The 23,343-nt window shown below is 50.3% G+C and overlaps 1 long non-coding RNA gene across 12 annotated transcripts in view; it reads right to left on the bottom strand.

The window, feature by feature from the left end:
• Positions 1-15,558: 15,558 nt before the first annotated feature.
• LOC120583614 (uncharacterized) overlaps positions 15,559-23,343 on the bottom strand; it is a 120,470-nt gene continuing 112,685 nt past the window's right edge. For 7 of the 12 annotated variants that reach the window (XR_005647822.1, XR_005647823.1, XR_005647825.1 and 4 more), the window contains 3 exons: positions 22,440-22,499; positions 20,278-20,493; positions 15,559-19,671 (listed from right to left, as the gene is read on the bottom strand). This is a non-coding gene — a long non-coding RNA (uncharacterized LOC120583614). Of the gene's footprint in view, positions 19,672-20,277; positions 20,510-20,948; positions 21,191-22,439; positions 22,500-23,343 lie in introns of all 12 variants that reach the window. The other 5 variants (XR_005647826.1, XR_005647827.1, XR_005647833.1 and 2 more) reach the window with 3 other exon arrangements.

The following is a 23,343-nucleotide window of genomic DNA, read 5'->3' as shown; positions in this document are numbered from 1 at the left end:
TCTCTGTCAGGTAGCCAGTCAGTGACTGACGTGGGACCTGAACTCAGGGATATTGTCTCCTCATTTAGTGCTTTAGCCACCACATCACCCACTAGGCTCAAATTGACTAGCTATGTGGCTTTGGGCAAGTCCTAACCCCTCTGGGCCATGTGTGTGTTGGGCGGGTACTGGTGCTGGTAGCCCTGGGTTGGATGAGGGGTTCGGCCTGAAGGTAAGTGGCTGTAGGGGCAACTGGGGGGCACATGGCTTCTCCCAGGGCTCAGTGCTGTGTGGTCAAGTGCATTTTCCGCAACCCTTGCAGTCTCCCAGGCGTGCATGCACACCCATGCGCATGCGCACATGCTTCTCAACATTATCTACGTGAGGGATCACCATGCTGCGTGTGCGACCGGTTTGCCTATCCTGTTCGAATCTAAGACGGCTGGACCGATTCTTATTACAGCTGCATTCCTGCTCTGTCTAAAGGCTTTCCCTTTTTCAAACGGTCTCGTGTTTTTTCTTCAGCACTTGGCTCCCTTTCTCCCCACTGCCTGACTCCCCCAACATACACCTCATTCTCACGCCCTTCATCTCCTCCCCCTTTTCGGGGTTGGATTGTTCAACTTCAGCTTGATTTTCTGCTGTCTGTGGCTTGGCAAGACTTAAGAAAGCCTAGTCTCTGGTGTGTGGTATGTGTGTGTGTGTATGTGTGTGTGTTCGCACATCCATGCATGCATGTGTGAGTGTGTACATGGTGGTATGGGGAAATACAGGCAAGTGTGGTGTGTTGGGCCTGTGTGCATTTTTGTGTGCATGGGGTGTGCGTGTAGATACACGTAAAAGTGTGCATGCCTCTGTGTGTGTGTGTGTGTGTGTGTATTTGCATATGCATATTATTTTGCTCCTATGCTCATCTTTGTGTGGGGGTTAAGGTCCCTATGTCCTTGTAAGTATGGACCTGAAGATATGTCGTCATGGATGCCTGGTTGGACATGTGCTTACATCCTTTGCTTGTTTTCGGTTCAACCTCTTCTCCCTCATCACAGACACTGCCCCCTGCAGGTCATAGGTGAAGCCTACAGAGCTTCCCTGGCTGACTCACAGGTCCTACTTCACCCTTAGCCTCTCCACCTCCAGCTGGCAGCAGGAAGTCAGTAACTCTGGTCTTCTAACTTGAATTAACGACCACGCTGTCTGTAAGAATTCCTAACCTGTCCCATCAGGATTCACATCCCTGTTTAATCACTACAGAAACCCAGGCTTCCTTGCCTCCCATCATCCTTCCAACTCTAATCCCTATATCGCTGTATACATTGCCTAACTTGGGCCTCATCTCACATTCTTTTCAAGCTCCTGAAATCCTTACATTCTGCCTTCTGTTGCCCACAGTCTGCCACCAGCAATGGTTCCCCTCCCCACACCCCCAGTCTCTTAGGACCATTTCATTCTTACACCCAAAGAGCAGCTCGCCTGCAGCTCCCTCAAGTGGGGGCTTTATTTTCTCCCACACTCCAGTACCTCTGGGCAGAGGATGGGGATGATGTCTTTCTTGTTTCTCATGGTTACTTGCAGACCATTTGCCTCCCTTCCTTTTTCCAAAACAATGGCTCCTCCTAACACTGCTTCATCCTCTATCCCTCCTTGAGGGCGTCATCTTTTGACTTTTGCCGGTGCCCTCTATTCGTTGAGATGTCAGTAGGCAGCTCACTGCTTCCTCATCACTCCCTAATCCTGGCAATGTTCTTGGCAATTTCTTCATGAACACAGATGGCCAACCCACCACCTGGCTTCTCTGTTCCTGGAGTATCACACGTCCAAAAATCTGGTCCACCCGATCTCAGCCTCCCATTCCCATGGCCATACCCTTGACCTTGGCATCACTATTAACTGCATCTCTTTCAAAATCTTGATTTCAATCAACCCACCCTTTGACCCCACCCTCTATTCTTCCTTCTTATTCCCTCTAGGACCCTAACTCCAACAATGCTCTGTCTTCACTGAGACCTCTAATCCAGTGACCCTGCTACTTCATCCTTCTCCATGCACTCCTCCAGCTTCCACCCATCTCTTCTGATTTCCTTCATCAGGAAGCCTCTGCCAAAGGATTTCTCCACTCGATGTCTCAGCTTTCTCATAGCCCATCTCACCTCTTGCTGCCCCTATGGACTTCCATCTCTGCTGAAATTACTCTTGTCCAGGTCACCAATGACCCCACACTGCCAAACCCAATGCCCAGTCTTGCCTTTCTGGACCTGTCAGAAGCATCTACTGTAGTTGATCTCTCCCTCCTGGAGCCACACTCTCCTGCTTGCTAGCTTTCCTCTCATTTCACTGACGGCTCCTCTTCTGGTTCTTTGCAGATTCCTCTTGTAAATGATGGCACACAGTCTTAGGTGGTCTCTTCATCTCTTCCTGTACTTTCTCAATAGATGATCTTATCAAGCCCTATGGAGTTTAAATACCACTTATATGCCAATGACTCCCTCAAATTTGTAACTCCAGTCTTTACTTCTCCCCTGAGCCCTATGCTTATGCAACTAGCAACCTGATTCAGTGGGACATCAAGGATCCTTTTGTAGCCATGCTATATTTGAGATGCCTGCCTAGACATCCAAGTGGAGATATGGAGGAACTATCCATCTGTAGTTATTGGGAAGAGCTTGACATCTCCACTGAAGTCCAGACTGGCATATGTAATTACCTACTTGATGTCCACTCTTCTCTGTGGCCACCAGCCTAGCCTAAGCCACCATCATCTTTCATCTGGGCTAGTGCTTTCACCCTTGCTCCTCAATAATTCATCCTCCTGGTAGCAGCCAGAACCATTGTTCAAAGTACAAATTCAGTCATGCCCTTAGACATGGTGAAAACCCTCTACTGGCTTCTCACCACACTTAGAATAAAATTCAAACTCTTCACCATGACCTATAAGGCCTCCCATGATTTGATCCTTTTCTGTCTCTCCAAATTCAGCTTACGGCCTTTTTTTTCATCACATTAAATTCTACCTCAGTTCCTTTATGTTTTCTATTCTTTCTCCCTCAAACCCTTCCCCCAGCTCCTCACAGGATCAGCTCCTTCTTGTCAATCAGATCTCGGTCCAAGCATTGCTTCCTCACTGAGGCCTTCTCTGAGTACTCAATTTACATCACAACTATAAAAGCCTGGCTTATTGTCTTCATAGTTCTTGCCCCACTCTGGGACTATCTTGTGAATGTATGCTTTATTTGGTTATTGTCCACCCTCCTGGCATTAGACTCTAAGATCCATGAAAACAGGGACTTTGGGTTTTTCGCTGCTGTACCTCTAGTGCTGTGAAGCAGTGCCTGACACATCCTTGGTGCCCCATACATGTTCACTGAAAGAACAATATGCACGTACATGTCTTCATTTAATTGAGTTTTGGAGAGGGCCTCCTGTGTAGGGAGAGCACCTGCTTTGTTTTGACAAGAGCATGTGTAAATGGTGTGGAGGGCCATCCACATGCAAAGAGAGGAGGGCTTGGGTGGCACAGTACTGGGAAGTCAGCGCTGGATGGGTGCAACAGGTGGCTGATGGAAACCTGCTGCCCCTCCATTGATTGCATTAAGGCTAGAAATTTGGAGAGGCAGGTTGGGTAATGGGTGGTAATTCAGTTCAGGTTTGATACAAATTAATTGCTGGGAATCAGCGTACAGAAGGATGAGAAAGACAGATGGGGAGAGAGAGTCATGCAAAGCTCAGAGCCAGAGCAAGAGTGAGCTCCAGGCAGCAAGAATGAGAGCAAACTTCAGTCAAAAGGACTGTAGCCCTGCCCCTGCCATGTAGGTCTGCCATGCTCCTGTCTCTCTTGTCTGGGCTCTGCATCTTTGGGACAGGGAGAACTCTTCCTGCAGACATTAGCTTTCCTCCCTTGGGGCAGGCTAGGCTGAAGTGTGTCAGTTGGGGTGGGAAAAATACTATGCCACCTTCTCATTGTATGGTCCATTTCCTCTGTCTGTGCCTTAATTTCCCTATCTATAAAAAGGCCAAGATAATTGCTAGCTCAAATGAGTGTTGTGAGTATTTAAAGAACAGAAGGCATATGATAGTGGCTACTAGGTGACTTGAGGCCCACAAAGCAGTCCTTCCTTGTCCCAATTGCTCTGAACTTGGGGCACGCTTTCCTTCTACACGCTGGCTTTAGTTTTAAAATAATATAGTTTTAGGGAAATAGAGCTACAGCGAAGCTTCGGGTCAGAGTGGGTCATAAGCTGTACATGTGTCAGCAGGGTACATGCATGTGCAAGTGTGGGCATGGGGGGTGGGCAAAGAAAGGACACAGATGGAAGAGTCCAACTACCCAAGTCAAAGTCGTGGCTCCACCATTTCTCAGCCTAGAGCCGTGGAACAGTCATTTCTCCTTTCTGAGCCTCAGTTTCCTCAGCCTGTAACACGGAAATATTTATACCCAAATGAAGTAGAGGGTATGAAACACCTGGCCATGAAATACTTGGTACTCAGTGGATGATAACTGCCTGTCATTTCTATAACTTCACAGGGACTTGTCGAATCAGGGATAGACTTTGGGGCAGAACATGAAAGCCTGAGTGTGGAGGGAATCAGGCCCGAGGAGGGACCAGACTGGCCCAAGGTCACAAATCCTGGCTGCGGCAGGACTGGAAGCCAGGCTGCCTGCCTTCTCAGCTGTGTCTGAAAGGTTACCAGGCTGCTGTCCTACATCTCCATCTGCAGGAAAAGCAAGGGCCATGAAGGATTGGGCTTGATCTGGGAAGGAATGCCTTGATGGCTCTGGAGTCTTGAAGGAGGCCGTTATTTTTCTCAGAGGGCTGGGAGAAGGGGAAGCAGGCTTTTGTGTCTCGGCTGGAGCACGGGACTCTTCCAAGGAGCAAGCTCAGCTCCTGGGTTTAGCCCAGGCCTCTGCTGCTTCCTGGGCCCCAAGTACCTCCTCCAGGTGCCCCCTGCTTGGCCTCAGAGGCCCGGGGAGGGGAGATGAGGGTGACAGCTGCTGGGCCATGGGCTGGCAGGCCAGGGAGTGGGAGTGGTGGTGGGGAAGTCAGGCTGGCAGAGGGCCAGCGGGCAGAACATGAAGAGAGAGGAAGTTCACAGTCTGCTGACAAATGGTTCGAGCCCCGTTAAGTGGAAACCTCTAGGAGCGTGGCAGAGAAAAGGAGCCCTGTCTTTGGAGGAAGGGCTGTGTGGGGCTGGTGGGAGTGTCTTGTGCAGGGGGAAGCTGAGCTGCATGCCTTGTGTGTGTTGGAGGAGGTGGGGGCAGGGTAGATGGAGACGCTTCAAGTTAGACTGGGACACTTGTTGGCGATCTGGTTGGGGTGGGCTCCAGTCTGAATCCAACTCAGAAATTCAGGGACACATCGGGACTCAGTCTTGGTTCTCAGAGGCTGACAAGACCTATGACTGAATTGTGTCTCTCAGTCTCCAGGCCCATCTCTCCAGCCATCACCCCACAATGGCACTCAGGGCTGGGGTCATAGGGTACAAAGGTAGCTCAGATATAGTTCTTGCCCTCACAGAGCATGTGGTCTGGCAGAAAGATAATGCTCATGGACACAGCACTTTACAGTTCAGAAGACACTTGCTCATTTTTCCCATATCACAAGTCTGTGAGGTAGTCAGGGCAGGATGGAGAAATAGGCTCAGAGAAGGGAAGTGATTACCCAAGTTGCATAGTGGCAGATGGAAGAAGTCTCGGCCTCCTTCTGCTCTTGCCTACCTGGGCAACCCATAAACTCCCATGGTCTTCTGGGCCTTAGATTTTCCATTCTTATAGGTGGCCCCTCTGAGGGAGAGGCTGTGTGGGAAGGCTTAGGCCCAATGACCTCTTGGCCAAAGAGCATGTCTGGTTGCCCCTTCTTGGGCTGGATAGCATGCAGCCAGCATGTACCCTTCCCTCTAGTGGCTTTGATTTCTTTCACAGCCTTTTCATTGTGGAGAGGGGCTATGGAGCCAGAGAAGCAGTGACTAGGTCTGTGCAGGCGGCTTAGTGAAGGAGGAGGAGCCTCAGGCCCCTTTCCCAGCCAGGCCCCCTGCCCTTTGCCTGGCCTGGCCCCAGGCACAGGGCCCAGCCAGCTGTCCCAGGGCGGGCAGGCTAGCTGCATTAGCAAACGTGTTTGCGGTTATGGGCCGCTCCCGAAAGCAGAGAAGTGTTGCACAGGGGAAGGGGGGCCGGATTGAAGACAGACCAGGCTCTGGTTCCCAGCCTTAGCCAGGGAAATCAGAACCAGGCTGGACTTCTGGCCCTGGCCCCCTAGCCCCACCTCCCTCACTGCCCCCTCCCAGTCTCCCTGGCCTGTGGAAAGGGCTGGGGGAGGCCAGGCCTCAGCAGTACAGAGAGCCTAGGGAAGGTTAACCCCATGCTGCTCAGGAGGTACTGCCTGTGGGTGTCAGTGGGAGAGGGCTAGGGTGAGCCGTGGGGGGAAAGGATTCCTGTATCCACCCTCTTGTTCCAAATAACTCTCCCTCTCTTCCTCCTTGCCTCTGAGGACAGAGCAGATGAAGGAGATAAACCTCAGCCCAGATCATACAGTCTGTACACCAGAAGGCATCCAAACTGGAACAGAAAGAAAATCTTCCTGCTCCATCTTTCTTTCCCTGAGCCACTCCTATTCCTCCACTCCCCAGCCCCAAATGGTGTGGACGGGCAAGAAGGGTGTTCGGTTGCTCTAAATTCTGCCAGAAGCCTGCTATGGCCCGACCTCGTGGACTTCATCTAGAGCCAAGCCAGTCTGTTGCAGAAGGGGGAGGGTTCAGCAAAGTAGCAGGAAGTGCAGGTGGGGTGCAGTAAGAGTAAGTGGGAAAACTTGGGGAAAGGGCAAACAGAGCAGGGTAGAGATGGGGCAGGGACAGTTTAGAATGAAGCATCCTGCAGCTCAGTACATTTCGACATGAGAGATTTAGTGAAGATAATGATGATGATAACAATACTAGTAGCTACCTAGCATCCCACACTAACCAGATACCCAGCACTCAGATCGAGGGATTGAGGCTCAGAGAGATTTGGTCCTTGTCTAAGCCCACGTATCCCAGAAAGAGCAAAGCAGAAATAGGAAGCCCTGTTCTTCAAAGTGCTCTCTCCTTGCGAGAAGGGTAGACTGGAGATCCCACATGTCTGGTTCTGCTGGCACTGGCTCTGGCACTTAGTTAGGATGTGTTCTATCTAGAATGTGATTTTCTCCCTTGTCGGCTTGGCCAACTCCTAGGAATCCCTCAAGAGCCAGCTTAGAAGTTCGGGCCCATCAAGCCTTGCCAACTCCTGCAGATGTGGCCTGGTCCTTGGTGCCCAACAGCCCTATCCCTGTCCTTGCCACATTGCAGGAAGATTTTTCTGCTCCCCTAGCTCCTCAGCTTCTATAAGGCTGAGACTGGCCCTGACAGCCTCTTGGTAACTGTCAGTCTCCTCCTTTGTCATATGACTAAAATGACTTTTACGTTCTTTCTCTGGAACATGGAGCACCTTAGTGTGTTGGTTATAAGCACAGGTATTGACATCAGAGAGACCAAGGCTCAAAATCTGCTCCTGCCACTGTCTAGATGGTTGGCTCCCTGCGGGTGTCAACCCTGTTTAGTACCGCTGAGTCCACAAGGGCCTGGATGATATAGGCACTCAGGTGGGCATGTTTTTTTTTTTTTCAGCTTCTGTGATTTCAGTTTTCCCATTTGGAAAATGGTAATAAAACTCTCTCAGCTGACCTCACGGAGCTGTCAAGAGAATTCCAAGGCCTATCAAAGCAGGTGCTCCAAAGAGTGGGTCCCCTCAACCCTGTCCTATGCCCCTGAGGCACAAGTGGCCAGAGGGGTTGCCTTCTCCAGAGAGAATCTAGGGGACGGAGGAAGTGAAGAGAAGCTTCTAGCATCTCGATCATCCCTCTGGTCTTTGGGCCAGAAGGTCCCACCACATACCACTCAGGGCTGCTCTCTACCATCTCCATTGCTGGCATACGTGTGGCCAGGTCTAGCTTCCTTCCTGTTGCAGGAGAACCCTATTTTTCCCCTCAAAACTGACAGCAGCTTGAGGATTGGGCTCTTGTTTGTGGATCAGGTGGGCTGTCGGGGCAGGGTCCAGGTGAGAAGACAAGCAGAAAGGGCCTGGGGAGAACTGACATTGGAGACCTGCCAGGTAAAGAGAGAGATTAAAATGTGCCCAGCCCATGGCAGAGTACTTCCTTTCTTACCAGTCACTCTCTTTCACAAATGGAGGAGACCAAGGCCTAGGAAAGGGGCCGGGCTTTCCTAGGCCTACTGAGCAAGTATGCAGCAGCCCCCACATGCTTCTGCTCCCCTCGGCTGTCTCCAAGGTACCAAAGGTCAAGGGGCCAGACCCACTGAGTACTGGGGCTCACACTCTCACCTGGGACCGGCCACGTGGGAGCTTCTCCGCAGCCAGAGAACAAGAAGGGGATGATAAGTGAGAGAAGGTGCAAGAGAAGGAGATGAATTGGAGTGAGTTCAGAGGCAGGCAATGAAAATGATTAAGGGAAGAGAGGGATTAATTTATAAAACGAGATCAGAGGAGCAATACTGCCATGCTTGGCTAAGGGGCAGCTCAGGGGTGGGTGGGCAGGCATTTGGGAGGGGTGGGTGTGAAGGATGGGGGCCCATTGATTAAGAGGGTCCTACTCCTAGAGCCTAGTCTGCGGCCCCCACTGGACTGGATCTTTGCCTGCAGGATGACTGCCAGGGTCCCTGAGCACCCAGTAGCCTCAGCTCCTAGGGGCAGCCCCAGAAATCCCCACTTGCCTTCCCCCCGGGCAGCGGCACTGTGGAATGACAAGGGAGACTCATCTGGGAAGCTCACAGTAGCTCATGAAGATACGTCACAACAGCTTTGAGAGGACTGGAATCCTTTCTTATGTTGTATAGATGAGAAACTGATGGTCCAAGAAGTGAGTGACCAAACCCGGGGCTCTGTCCCACCACCATCCAGGATCATTCCACTGTTCCAGGCCCTGCAGGGGAGGACTCCAGCTGTTCTCCCATTTCCTCTGTAACATGCTGGAAGGTGAATGTACAGATTCCAGTGGGCATCTCTTTTGGGTCCTGATTACTACATTCTTAGGAAGTTTTTCCTAATGTCTGAGCAGAGTCCTTCCCGCTGATAGAATATACTCCTGTATTCTATCAGGCAAGTAAAGGAGTGGGGATAGAGAGAGTTGGGTGGCGGGGGAAGAGAGGGAGAAGAGAGAGGAGAAAAAAGAAGAGGAAGGAGAGGAGAAGGGGGAGGGGAGATTTATTGCACACTTACAATATAGAGATTCGGCTAGTTGTTTTCACCAATTTCAGGAGCTCAACATTGATTTAAATGTCATTTAAACCTCAGGACAGTTTTATAATGTAGATCTTACCATCTCTGTCTTACAGACAAGAAACTGAGGATTGTTGGAGGAAGAATGAGTAGGATTAAGCCCCAGCAAGTGAGTGATAAAGTAGGATTTCCACCTCAGATGGGCCTGCCCATCCATGAAGAGAGAGACGAGGGGCTGCAGCGATTTGATCAAGCAGTTTGGGAGATGACTCCAGCAAGTGTTTAGAGTTGAGCAGCTGGTTAGGTAGGCTGGTGATGGGGAGGGGTACAACTGTCCAAGAGTGCCCATGGGAGTAAGGAAAGAGAAAAGTGGAGGAGGGGAAGGTCCACATAAGATTAGGATCTGGTGCCCAGGTTCTGTATGCGGATGATGCCAAGGGCCTGGCCAACCCCAGCAGGACCCACCTTGCGTGTTTTCACCTCAGGACTGGAGCTATGCCACCCAGACTTGCCACCCAGACTCTAGGGAGATGGCTTGTGACTGCAAGACTGTGGGACTGTCTACCCTGTAGAGCTGGTTGCTGGTGCAGCATGGGGACCATGAACACCCCAAGCTTTAACTTAGAGAAGATGTCTCTATAGGTCTGCCCTCAACTCTTGGTGAGCAGAGGAGGGTGGGGCTAGGAAGAGGAGGAGAAGGAGGGGGAAGAGGAGGACGGGTGGTGTTTTTTTTTCTCAGGCAGAAATGAGCTCATGTTTTGTCTAATCTAAATTCTGTCAAGCGAAAAAGGAGAGAGAGAGAGAGAGAGAGAGAGAGAGAGAGAGAGAGCACAGAGTTAATAAAAATCTGCCAAGCACATGTTCTTCTAGCTCAGAGACAAACCAAAAAAGAAAAAAAAATACCAGGAGCTGGAAAGAACAGACCAGACGGGGAATGTGTTCTCAGCTCACACAACTTCCTCTTCACTTCAACCAGAGAAAATTCTACCTCAAGTCAAACTCCCTGCTTGTCCAACCGGCCAGCTCCCTGCTCTGTGCTTGTGGGAGGGTGAGAGGGCCTGGCCTCAGGAGAGAGTCCATCTGTCTTTCCAGCCTCCTTGCCTCCTCTGTGATCAAGGTGTTAGGGATCAAGGACACAGAACAGCGACACCTGTCTTTGCCAGCCCCAGGCCCTGGGAGGCAGAGAAGCTTAGCAGCTAGCAGATAGGGGGTCACTCAAGGAAAGGTCCCTCTGGAACAAAGCCCTCCTGGGGAGCAGGCTGTGATACAAGAGAAACCAGGAGGGCTGATGTTGCACTGACGTCCATGGGGCCATCTTAGATCTGTAAGCTAGCCAGGCTTGGGGAAGGTGAGTTCTCCCTCTGCAGCCCTCCCTCCTCCTCAGCCACTTGCCGCCCACACTACCCGCTGCCTCCCATGTTGAGAAAGGCTGGCTGTGCAGTGTTGGAATGCAGAGCTATTCCTGGGGGAGACAGGGAAGTGAGGGGAGCTGAATTGGCCATGCTGAGCGACCCAAGCAATAATAGGGCTTTCATGGAGATGGCCAACCTTGGGTTCTGAAGCTATTTTCCACCCACAACCCTCCTTCCTCCCGCCCTGAGCCGCCCCAGTGGAGAATCCTCCTTTGTTGGGCTGAGGCCTGGGGAAAGAGGGGCTGGGCTTTGTGGAGGGGCCCCCAGGCCAGGCTGACTGGGCTCCCTGTTGTCTGGGTGGAGTGCATCTGGGCAATGGAAGGGACCTAGGGCCAAGGCCATGGCCAAAAGAGCCAGCCCTTCCTTCCCAAACCCTCCCTCCAAGAGCGCGGGCCTTGCCTCTGCTCCTGGATGCTGAGTAGCATTTGTGGGCTGGCATTTCCCACGTTCCTCAGTGGGAGGATCTCTGAGGATACATGGACAAACGGTCACTCTTTTCAAGCATGCTGACCAGAGAAGCCTTCCCCAAAGCCACCTTTCATGACAGGGCACTAAGCAGACAGACATGGAAGGCTAGGAAAGATTCCAGGCCCTGGCGTTGAAGGTCTGGGTCTGGGGGTGCACAAAGGCTGTGTGAGGAGCAGGAGCCGGCAGGGTGGGGGTGAGGCTGGGGCTGGGGCTTGGCCTGGCCGGGTGGGGTAATGAGATCCAGCTGGGAGGGAGAAGGGGGGGAGGAGGAGGTCTCCTTTATCTCTCGCTCCATGTTCTCAGGGCCCACGTTTTTTAATTTGTGTTGGATAAACAATATGGGATTGTGTACGCAAAGAAGCTCTAATTATCCCCCGAGGTTGTGTTTCCTTAGAGGAAATGAACTGGGCATGGCATTCGAGTTGGATCGCAAAAACGCACGAGCCCAATAGCTTCCAGATTGCTGCTCAGGCGTGCCATGCTGGGAGCCCCCTCCAGTGGGGCTGCTCTCTCCATACCCCCATCTGGGTCTGGAGCCCAGCCTGTGCCCTGTCTGACCTGGCCCTGGGAGGGCAGGGGAAGGGCTGCTTGCTCTGCAGACTCACTTCTTCCCGGCACATTAAGCCATCCCAACCCCCACCAGCCTCACCTCTGTCCCTCTACTGGGGACAGTCAAGGGCCTGGGACAAAGACCTGTGAGACTAGGAATGTAGATACAGGTGACTCCTGCTGCCAAAAACCCCGCCATAGTCCTCACTGAATTGTGTCGCTAAGCAGTCCTTACGGATAACCTAAGGTCCCTGCCCCATCTGCCCCTGACCATCATCTGCAGGAAGGATTTTGATCAGACCTTCCATGTACTGTGGAGATGTTAGGCAGAGTGTGCATGAGCCTCAAACCACCACTGCAAGGGACAATTTCCCATGGAAGCCGACTCTGGGGTGTGCTGGTGCCAGAGGAACTGCCCAAGGGGCTGGGGACTCTGTTGTTCCCAGGTTTCCCCAGTATGCTGGGACGTAGGCACCATCCCTCTTGTAATTAGCCATCTCTTCATCCACCACACACAGAGGCTAAACTCTTTACCTGCCTTTGAGATAGATGGGGAGGCTGAGGCCCAGGTAAATAAAAGGACTAATCCCAAGGCTCCATGTTGATGGCAGGCTTGGGATGAGAACCAAGGCCTGAGATGACCAACCAGATGCATGGGACTTGCGAAAGAGAGTGTCAGAGAGTGAGCGATGGCTGAAGCGTAGACCCACAACTGAGTCAAATCAACCCCCCACCCAAGTATATTCCCTTCTGTTCTCATTAATGAGGCCAAGGTATTCCCAGAGACCAGGTAGGCAGATGGTCCAGAACGAGGAACTGAGTGTTGCTGCTACTTGCAAGGTGCCCAGCCCTGAGCCAGTCCCTGCCTTCAAGTAGCTGACTGGCTTGGGGGGATGGGGAGGTCTGCAAAGGTGGGCTCCGGGTGCTGTCAGGACTTGGCATGGAATCTTCTCCCTCCACCACAGGCAACGGGGAGGCCAGAGCACGCAGGCCCCAGGAGGCTTCTGTGGGGGAGTTGCAGGGACAACTGGGCTGGGTGGGGACTAGGCAGCAGCCTCTGCTCAGACTCCCGCATTGAGCAGGGCAGTGGTGCGCGTGCGCATGCATGGAGGTGGCTGGCGGTTGGAAACCTGGAACTGGACTGCTCCCATTGCAGTGGAAGGTTCGCCCCCATGTATCCCTTTTATCTTTTCATTACATACAAATTAGGAGTGCGATTAACTTTATTAAAAGCAAACAAAGCTGGTCAGAGAATGGGGCCTCCAGACAGAGCTGCGGGGGTTTGGGGAGGAGAAGCCCAGGAGATCAGGGGAGGGCTGTGGCTGCAGCAGTGGAGAGGGCCGGAGGTGGAGGGCCAGGGGAGGGGCTTCCCTGCAGGATTCTCCGTCTCCAGAGATCCCACTACTTTTATGGCTGTCTACATCCTTCTGAAGTTATGCCAGCACGGCCTAGCCTCCAGACAGAATTCCAGACTTTAAAAACTGGAAGGAACTGTAGAGATCATGGGGTCTACCACTGCCTGTCCACTTCCCAGTTACTGATGGACAAACTGAGGCCCAGAGAAGGGAAGTGATTAGCCCAAGGCTTCACTGCTTATGAGTTAGTTGGGGGTAATGTGATAATAGTGGAGGCTTTCTGCTTTTAAAGATGTTGGAGGAGGAGATGTGCACTCTGCCTCACATCCCCACAGTGCATGGAAGGCCTGGTCAAATCCTCCTTCCTGCAGATAAACCCTTTTTTGTCACCCCTCAGTGGAGCTATTGACCCATACTAACCTTTTTTTTGGACTCCAAAGTGGCCATGTTCTGCCCCCTTGGCCTCCTCTTCTTCTGCGGCTTTTATCACTCTGAGAGCTCAGGCTTTCATTGCTTTTGGGAGCCTTGACCACAATCACAGACAACACCCATGACAATCTCAGGCATTTATTCCCCAAGCACTTGAAGTTCTTGGAAAGGATTTTCATAAGACTTCATTGTTTCCTCCTGGAAACTATGATTGCTAGGCCAGACAGAACCCACTTGCTTCATTTGTTTATTAACTAATTCATTCAGAAAATATTTACTGAGGGCTTACTTTGTGCCCAGCAATGTGGTAATTGCTAAGGATTCAATGATGACAAGACACATGTGGTCCTTGACTTCATGGAGCATATAGAGGAAAAACTGGGATTCAGAGGGACCACAGCACGCCATTGACACCACTGGAACAAGCAGCTAGGTAGAGATGAAAGAGGAGGACACATGCCATACATACGCACATGCTTCCTCCATAAATCTGCAGGCCGTCAAGGAGCACAGATGGCAGGGACCTTGCCACCTTGCAGTCTATTCAGTTTCCACAAGCTCAGCATTGTCCCAGGGTTGCAGACATCATCTCCAGTGACCCCTGCTTTCAGCACCTCCAGCAATGCCATCAATATTCTTGATTACTCACCACTCATCTTCAGACATCTAAATATAAAGTGTTTTTTTTCCCCTAAAATCCCTCTTGGCTTTAAATATCAAGGAATCTAATAGTGCAAAATTGATTCCAGGAGGAAGGTTGCAACTTCTCAAGGCAGTATAGTTTTTAAGCACTTGAGAAGCACCTACTAGAAACTATTTACTCTTTATGGAAATGGGTCAAATATGCTCAACGTCCTCCCTCAGCTGAGGAGGTAATAAAGGAGTGGAGGCTGAACCAGCCCTTACCCACCCCAAAATGAACTCTGCTATTAGGTTCAACCACATGAAATTGCCATTTTTCTGGGTCAAAAATGGACAAGCATTGGCAATTTCATGCAGTTCAGTGTGACAGTTCCCATGTTCTGAGTGAAATGGTAAAGTAGACTGCCCGGAGCAATCGCCCTTCATATGGAATCATGAGACTAGGCAATCCCAGTCCTAGTTGAATTGTTCTAAGCTCTCTTGGGACTTCCTACTGGGCTTTCTTTGTTGTTGTTGGTAGTGGTGGTGGTGGTGATGCAGGAGTGCCTTGTGACATTGACTAATATGAGCACTAACATCTACAGGGCACTTCCCGTGTGCCAGCCCCTGTTTTAAGTACTTTTCAAGGATTAACCCATGTCATCCTTATAACTATCCTGTCGTGTGGATGCCATGATCACCCCAATGATATATAATGGGAATGAATAGCCAGGGCAATTCAACGACTTGTTTCAGGTCTCAGCACTAATACTTGTTGAGTTCGGATTAGCATCTGAACCATTAGGCTATGTCTGCACTTCGAATTTGCTCCTTTGTCTGAATCAGAGGCTTGTTTCTTCCTGGGCCAAGGGTTAAGGACAAACTGAGGTCTGCTCTTATGTGGCTCTAAATCAAACATGAGGGAGATGGTGTTTCCCAGGAACTGAGATGGGTCAACAATTGAGTAGATGGGTTGGGGACTGAGGGGCTATATCATTCAGGCTGGGCAAGGCCTGAGGTCCCCAGAAGTGATCAGCGGTCCATGAAAAGAAAGACATTGCTTCTTGTTTCATTGCTTCTTGTTTCTCATCAATTCCCTTCCAAAGACACTTGTCAGATGCCTTGGGGTGTGGTAGAATCCCGGGGAAGCGGGTCCAAGAGATCTGTGTTGAAGTTGGGCTCTACCACTTTTCAGCTGTGTGGTCTTTGGCATGTTGTTCAACCTATCAGAGATGCAGTTTTGTCATCTGCAAAATGGACTAATCACACCAACTGCAGAGTGGTGTTTTGGGGTTCCTATAAGAGAAACAGAGCAACGTGCCTGGCAAAGTTCTGGCTCACAGGTGGTGCTTGATGAGGCTGATCCTCTGCCCTCATCCTGAGAGCATAACTTCAGTCATGGCTCCCAGGCCTCCACCACGCCTTGTTCTGTTGCCCTTGGCATGTAGCCTCTCGGAGACCCCAAGGCCCAGTGACCAGTGGCTAGGAATGGACTCTGACAACAAGGTGGGATACAGTCAGTTTTATTCAAATTCCAATTTAATTTCATTCTCCACTGAAATCCTGAATGATAGTTTCCTCTTTTCCTCCCTTCTTTTCTAGTCACCCAACCCTAGGGTCTTAGGGAAGGAAGGCTCCACATTCCCACAACCACCCCCTTTTCAAGCTTGCAAAGGTTTCATGTTGGCTCAGCAGAGAATGTGCTGAGTCCATTTTGTGTCCCTGGCGCTCCGCAGAAAGATGGAGGGTGGGGGAAATAAAGAGTCCGAGGAAGAATTAAGAAAAGAAAGAACCACGTCACAAACGTCTGCTCCTGGTCATGGTGCGGTGGGTCTGGAGCTGATGCTAATCGGTGTGGTTTCTCTCCCAGCCCCAAGTTTATCCTTGTGTAATTTAGCGTAGGAAAAGCTAATACCAACGTGTCAGGTTGGGTTAATGGAGATTTTTTTCGAGCTGAGCAAAGGCCCCTTCTCATACCACCTCCATCGCCAGGCTGTGCCCTTAAGGAGGCATCCCAAGCACATGACACAAGTAATGCTGCTATCAGGGACAAAGATATTGAGGAGCCCCGGCAGGACTGTCCTCTTTGTGATGGCTCTGGAAAAGATGTCTCAGCCATGTTTGTTCGCCCATTTCCAGTAGCCCACAAAACCTGCTAGAAGGAAGTAATTTCCCATCCAACATGAATCCTTCCTCTTCCTCCTATTGGTCATCCCCACTGGAGTGTTTCCAGGCCAGCAAGAGGGCTCTATAGCTCACAGTGAAAGACCTTCCTGGCACTGTGCCTCTGTTTCTGTCTCTGAATCACAAGGGATTGGACTAGATGACCTTAGTGGGTCCTGAAGCCTCAGATAGCCTGTGGCTCTAAGATTCTAGACCAACAGAAGGGATTGGCTGGGTGCCAGTCCATCCCGAACTTTATCGAGGATGCTTGGGCCCAACATCATGTTACTGGTGCCCCCTGGAATCTTGCTTTAGGCATCTAGGATTCTACTTCTGGCTCTGTTACAGCTGTTTTACCAACAATCCCATCCTCTTTCCAGGCCTCAGTTTCTCCACCTATAAAAAAGGGAGAGTAGGTTTGGAAAAGCTGATTTCTAAGGCCACCTCTAGCTGGTGGCGCCTTACCAGAAGGAGGAGATTCAGTCCTCTGTGTGCTGCTTGAGAAGCTCCTGTCTTCAGAGGTGGTGGACGAGAGTGATCTAAACTAAACTGGCTAGGCTAGGGCTAGCACTGGGAAAAGGGAGATGAGGGTGGAGGGCAGCTCTCGGTAGGCAACTCTGGGAGAAGATAGAAGTGGGAAGGCACACAGGGAGGAGGCAGGAAGAAAGAGGGGAAGGAGGTGGGAGGGAGGGAGTAGGAGGCAGGGAAGGGAAAGAATAAACACATAATCAGGGTTACTGAGTTTCCTGTGCAGCTGGAGTCATCTTTTGCTCTTATAAACTCAGCTGCGGCTTCACCGCCCCCTCCGGATGGGTGGCTGCTGCTCCCAACGCAGCTCGTCTGAGACCTGAATGGGGCAAGAGGTGGGCACCCAGGCCTGGGTATCTGAGGCCCTTCACTCACAGATGCCCACCAGGAGGACAAGGCTGAGCTCAGCTGGCCTGGGAGCCATGCGTTCTTTTGAGGCAAGATGATAGGAAAGAAATAATAAGGGCATTGCAGTGAGACGGGCAGGAGTTCCATTCATGACTTGACCCGTTCTGGGCCTGAGAGCCTTGTTTCCCCCTCTCTGATCTCACTTTCTCATGTGCAGATGGGGCTAATGTCCCCTCCAATACATGCAGTCTCATGTACAAGGTGAAGGAGAAGATGGCTGTGGAGGCCCCAGCTCACGCCTGACCGAGTGACTGTTCAACAGCTGGTGTTTCTTGCTGTCTCCTGACTCTTGTTGTCCACCTCCACTCCCAGGCTAAGCTGGCAGAAATCTGGTAGCTTCTTCAGCTTCACCCACCCAGTTTCTGGCCTTTGGAGGGAAAAGTAAAGGGTGGAGGAGCCAGATAGCAAGGGACCCTTCCTCTTGTCCCAAATATCCTTGAACCCTTCCAAACTGCCCCCTCCCAACATGCAGAACCTGGAAAGGTTAAGTAGGGAAGGGAGCAAAGACTACCCTGCAGCCAACATCATTCCAGTAAGGACACCTGGAGTAAGACCTTAAATGTCAGGTCCGGTCTTCGGAGGTTTTCTAAACCCTTGCTCTTACACGAACAATTGGGCAGCTTGGTGGATTATTCTGGGGTGACTGTCCAGAGTATTTATTAACTTCTCAGAGTGGCTTCCAGAAAGTCAATAAGAACTATCAGTTATTAAGCACTCATTGCCTGCCAGAGACCTAGCTTATATTCTCTCATCTCAACCCATAAACCTGGGAGGGATGGAGGAGCCTAGGTCAGTCACTCAGGTGGTAATTGGTCAAGCCAAGATTTGGAGCAGGCCTTACTGACACAAAGGCTCATGCTTAGCCACTATGCTCAGGAGCTGCTGAGGGTGCTCAGCTTAATGCACCTCCCACTCATTTGTTCATTCATTTGTTTATCCAACCTCCAACAATCTATTGAATACCCTCCTTTGTGTCTGGAACTGCTTAGAAAGACCATACGTCTTTCTTGTATTCTCCCAAACTGCCCCAGATTGGTCTGGGAAGAAGCCAGCCAGGATAAAGGTGCTGTACAAGGCCACTTGGGTGGTCAGAGCCTGAAAGTACCAACAGGTCAGGGCCAGTCTTGCACTAGTGGGAGTCTTTCCCCACTAGGGAACAAGCCTCAAGGTCAAAATGAGGTTAAATGACACTTGCCTTCTTGGAAGCACAGGAATTTTGAAGATGCCCCTATGGCATACCTTCGAGACCATGAGTTCTTGAAGTTAATAGGTATTTAGTACAGCATAGTGCTTATGGGTGTAGACCACCTGGGATCAAATCCTGGTTCTGTGACTTACCAGCTATGTGACCTTGGGAAAGTGGATTCAGTTCTTTGAGCCTTAGGTTCACCATCTCTAAAATGGGAAGAAGAATCATGCCTACCTAAGCGGGTGTGGTGGAGATTAAATAAGTTCCTATCTGTACAAGGTTTGGAAGAGTGCACCCAACATGTGGCCACTTGCTCATTGCTCCTTGCCTACAAACCCTGCCTCATGTAAGCCCCCCTCGAGAGGAAATCAAAACTTTAGGATCTTGACTGAGATAGGTTCACGAGAAAGAACCACCTAGGATGGGCCAGTGGGCCAGCTTGTTCCACACTGCCCCCAGAGTCATTGTTCTAAACACAAATCTGATCAAGTGACTCCTCTGTTCACAACCTTGACATGGCTCCTCGTTGTCATCAGGATTAATTCCAATTCCTGGACAGGGCCTCCAAGTACCCGCTCTCATCATCAGGGTCCTACTTGGATCTCCTTTCTCATCTTTTACCACTTCTGTATTTCATGCCAAAGCTCTGGCCACATCAAATATCACTGCTAAAATAAGCCCTCTTCTTTCCTGCCATCTGCTCATGATGCTCCATCTCCCTAGAGTCCATGCATATCAAACTCCCATGGACTCTTCATGGGACATCCTTACTAGAATGGAAGCTCCAGGAGGACGTGGACTTCCTCTGCATCACTGCCATATCTCCAACATCTGGAACTGTCCAAGATACGTAGTGGGTGCGCAATAAATAGTCCCCGAATGTTGACTACATGGATGATTCATGTTCAAATGCTACCTCCTCTCTGAAGCAACCCGGGTAGACTTTTACACCCCTGTCATAGAGCAAATCCCATCACCTTTTTGCCGTTCCCTTACCTGTCCTGTCTCCCACTGGCCTTGGTGTCTCCTGAGCCCAGGAACTTCAGTCCAAGCATCTCAGAATCACCTGCTGCACCTTAAACAGCATCTGGTGCGGGTGCTCTCATTAGAATCACCCGGGAATCTTCACCACAACGTCTGTGTCCAGGACGCTGTCCTCACCAACAAAGCAGAGTTGAGGGTGCAGCTCTCCACATGAGGACTCTGATGGGCAGCCAGGCTGAAGAACTGCTGAAGCAGGCATTCTGTGACAGCCTCTGAGGGGAACAACACCGGCTCAAAGGGACTCCAGAAGCGATTTCCAAGGAAGCTGGGTCTCCCACCTGGCTCAGCCTAAGGAAGAACACAGAGAAAGCCACACTTTCCCCCTCAGGCAGGGAGAATGAGTGATACCTTTACACTGCCACCTGGCATCTCTTTCATTGTTAGGCCAGAGTTCTTGTAGTCCAGCCAGGCCCCTGACAGGTCATTTCCATTTTAAGCCAGTCAGGCTGCCTTTACAGCAGGCACAGAGGGTCTGAGACTAGAGGGAAAGAATAAGCCAGCCAAACAGGCACAGGGATGGTTGGTGAGCCCTGGGGTTAGGTTGGCCTGGCCTCCTTAGTGAGTGCCACCTGGGCACCAGCATCAGCAACCTGGTACAGCGAAAGACCTTTGGCATAACAATGATAATGAACATGTGTTACTCTGTGCCAAGTTTCATGTTGAGCACTTTACATGCATTATTCTAATAATCCTATGAGATAGATATTATCATTCCCACTTTACAGACCGGGAAACTGAGGCTGCCATAAGTTAAGTTTTTGGTTGAGGTCATACAGTCATCACATACCATCAAGTGCCAAAGTGCAGATTTAAATCCAAGCTTTAATGCTAAGCCACCAACCTAGACTGAAGCTGTGACTAAAAGACCAAGGTCACAGCTTTTCTGTCACTCACTCTCTGCCTCCTCCATGGACTTTGGTTTCCTATCCATTGGAAAGGGGGCAGTGGATGACTTGGATTGTTTTTAAGGGTTTTCCCAGCTTCAGGTTCTATGAATCTCTGACAGAAGAAAGAAACAAACTCTTCCCAGCTTCCACACTCTGGGTGATAGGTTTGCTTTTGGATGTCCAAGGCAGGGCTCAGAGTAACACTTGCTTCTGACGTCAGGCCCTGCAAGACAGCAAAGCTACAAAGAGGTCATCTTTATCTCTACTTTGGGCAAAGTGTTATTCTAAGCACTCCGCAAACATTCATCCATTTAGTCTTAGTGACCATCTGATGACATAGGTACTAGCATCGTCATCCTCATTTTATAAGTGGGACAATGAGGCCTAGGATGGTTAGATAACTTGCCCAAGGGTACACAACTAGTAAGTGGCACAGCCAGGATTCAAACCCCAGCCACCTGGCACAGGGGTCTGTGTTCTTAACCACCATGTTGCTTCAGCATTTTACACAAAGGATGGATGGATGGGCAAGACTAGGAAGAGGTCTCATTCTGCCACCTAGGGCCCCCAAATGAGTCAGGCTTGACCCTGGACACCTGGCCTTTCAGACCCTCTTTTCCAGTGTCTCCTGAAACAGAGCAAAGGCTAGTATCCTCTCACCAGGGCTTGAGCACTTACATGGGTGCAGAATGGGAAGGAGAGACCTCCAAGAAGGGCAGACGCTGATGGTGAGGCTCAAGACCATATAGGCTGGGCCACCAGGAGAGCCGGAATATGGGAAAGCCTACTCAACAGGGCGATACTTGACTGGGGCAGCTCTTGCCTTGCTGGCTGTGCCACATGCTCCTTTGAGTCTCTGCCACTCAGTGTTGGACTCAGCAAGGAAGCAGGGCCAAGACTTCCCCACTCCCTAGTAGTGACTGAAGGAGAGGGAAGAAAAGGGAAAAACTACCCAATTCATATGGGTCCAGGCCAAAGGCCACTAGCCAGTAGATTCTGAGTCCTGAAAGTGACTTTAAGTAGATAGCAGCCCTGTGTGCCCTTGCCATCCCAACCCTTACCACTTGCAGGAGATGAGGCTGGCCAAGTTTTTAAGGGCTCTGCCTACCCCAAGGCCAGGTCAGGACATCTGCTTTATACCCCCTTAGCAGCCCACACTCCCTTTCAGAGTACTCGTGTCAACCATAATTAAATCATTTGGGTACTAGTCATTGAATGTCTGTCCTTCCACTAGAGTAGACCCTCTGTGAGAGCAGGAGTGGTGTTTGTCTCCTCTGCTTCTGTGTCCCTAGAACACAGCATTGTGCTTAGCATGTAGTAGCTGACCAACAAATGTGTTGAAGGAAAGGATAAATGGGTGCCTCCCAGCCCACTGAAGTGAGGATGCTCAGTGCCTACCTCTCAGATGTGAGCGACACAGTCCTTCACATTGGGCCCTACAGCTGAGTTGGACTCAATAAACTCATACCTCCTCCCTTCCTGCCCTGCCATTCCACTCTGCCATTATCCCTTCTTCCTGTCTTCCATTTTGCCAGAAGGCAGGCTGATACGCATCAGTGGAAGAAAAGGCATGACTGCAGGGCTGACATGTACCTGGTGCTAGAATAGAAAGAATCTGCCGAGCAGCTGCGTGGGCCGCCCACCAAGCCCAGCCGGCCAGCCATCATGTATCCCGGGGCCTATCCCAGATGGGGCAGAGGACTGGGTTCCCGTGATTTCCCATGAGTTGTAGGAAGGCAATGCTCTCAGGGGAAACTGGGAGGTTAAAGAGGAGGAAATCTCATTGCTGTCTAAAGAGCCATATTATTCGAGTTTGGAATGACTTTGGGACGCGTGCTTGATGGCTTGTGCAGCAGAGAGCAAAGGAGCATGGACAATGATACTCTATTTCATAAGCTGGATGGTGATACCACAAATGCTCATTTTATTATTCTCCCTAGAATTGGGCACAGACATTGTATATACTCTTTTTACATGTAATGTATTTTATAATTTTTAAAATATTCAGGTTATCTAGTATTATTAAATGCATAGATTTTGGAAGTCAAGATTGTCTCGATTCATTTTCCAGCTCTGCCACTTACTAGATATATGACCTGAGGTTGGATAGCCAATCTCCCTTTACCCCAGTTTTCCCAGAAGGAAAACAGGATTAATAATAGTACCCACCTTTCAAGATGGTTGGGAAGAATGATCCCGTGAATGTAGGCGAGGTGCAGAGAACAGGGCCTGGAAGAGTGTTGGAATAGGATAAGCGTTAGCTGTTGTTATTACCCGTGTTGTCAAGTATATTAAAATGTGTGTGTCTGGGGGAGGTAATTAGTAAAGCTACACAGGGCTCTAGAGCGTGGCATAGAAAAATGACAGCAGGGCATAAACGAAAATGTGAAAAGGATTATATCTGGGTAGTGGGTGGTGGGAAATGTATTTTTGTCTTCCTAATACTTCCTATATCTCCTAAATTTATTAAAATGAGCTTGATTAACTTTTACAAACAAAAATATTCTTGATAATTTTAAACACGCATACTAGCCCCAGTCATCAAAACATAAACGCAGATGCAAACACATATAGAAGGGGTAAAAAGAGATGTCATTAGGCCCCTAGTCCCCAAACATAGCTATGGAGGGTAGGTCCAGAGGGATGCAGAACCTCATGAAGAAACCCCTCTGCTTGGGCACTTCAACCTTCCCCCTGTCTGAGGACACTCCTACTGCCTTTCCGCTCCCCTGCGGGCGCTACACCCTCTACCATGCCACGGTATGTTTGAGTCCTGGCAAGCAGACTGGCAGAGAGAGGATGAGCTCCAGAGGGTCTCTGTGTAGCCAAACCGATTTCATTCCTCACTCTTCTGCTGTCAGGTCATAGAAGATGGCATTAGTAGCACTTCATTAAAGCCTAAGCCGCTTCTGAGTTGCCGCCTTCTAGCTTGCAGGTGGAGGATGGCAGCAGTCCTGATTGTACATAGAATATGAGATGGGGGCAGGAAGGGGTTGCACATACGGGGGCGGGGGCAAGCCTAAAGCGTTGTCCAGGCTGACTTCTGGGAAGCAGCAATGAAACTGGCAAGAGG

Source organism: Pteropus medius, unplaced genomic scaffold (assembly GCF_902729225.1).
Source record: "Pteropus medius unplaced genomic scaffold, Ma_sr-lr_union100, whole genome shotgun sequence".
Taxonomy (NCBI): Eukaryota; Metazoa; Chordata; class Mammalia; order Chiroptera; family Pteropodidae; genus Pteropus; species Pteropus medius.
The sequence above is the reverse complement of the archived record's forward strand: the minus strand, read 5'-3'. Positions and strand labels throughout refer to the sequence as shown.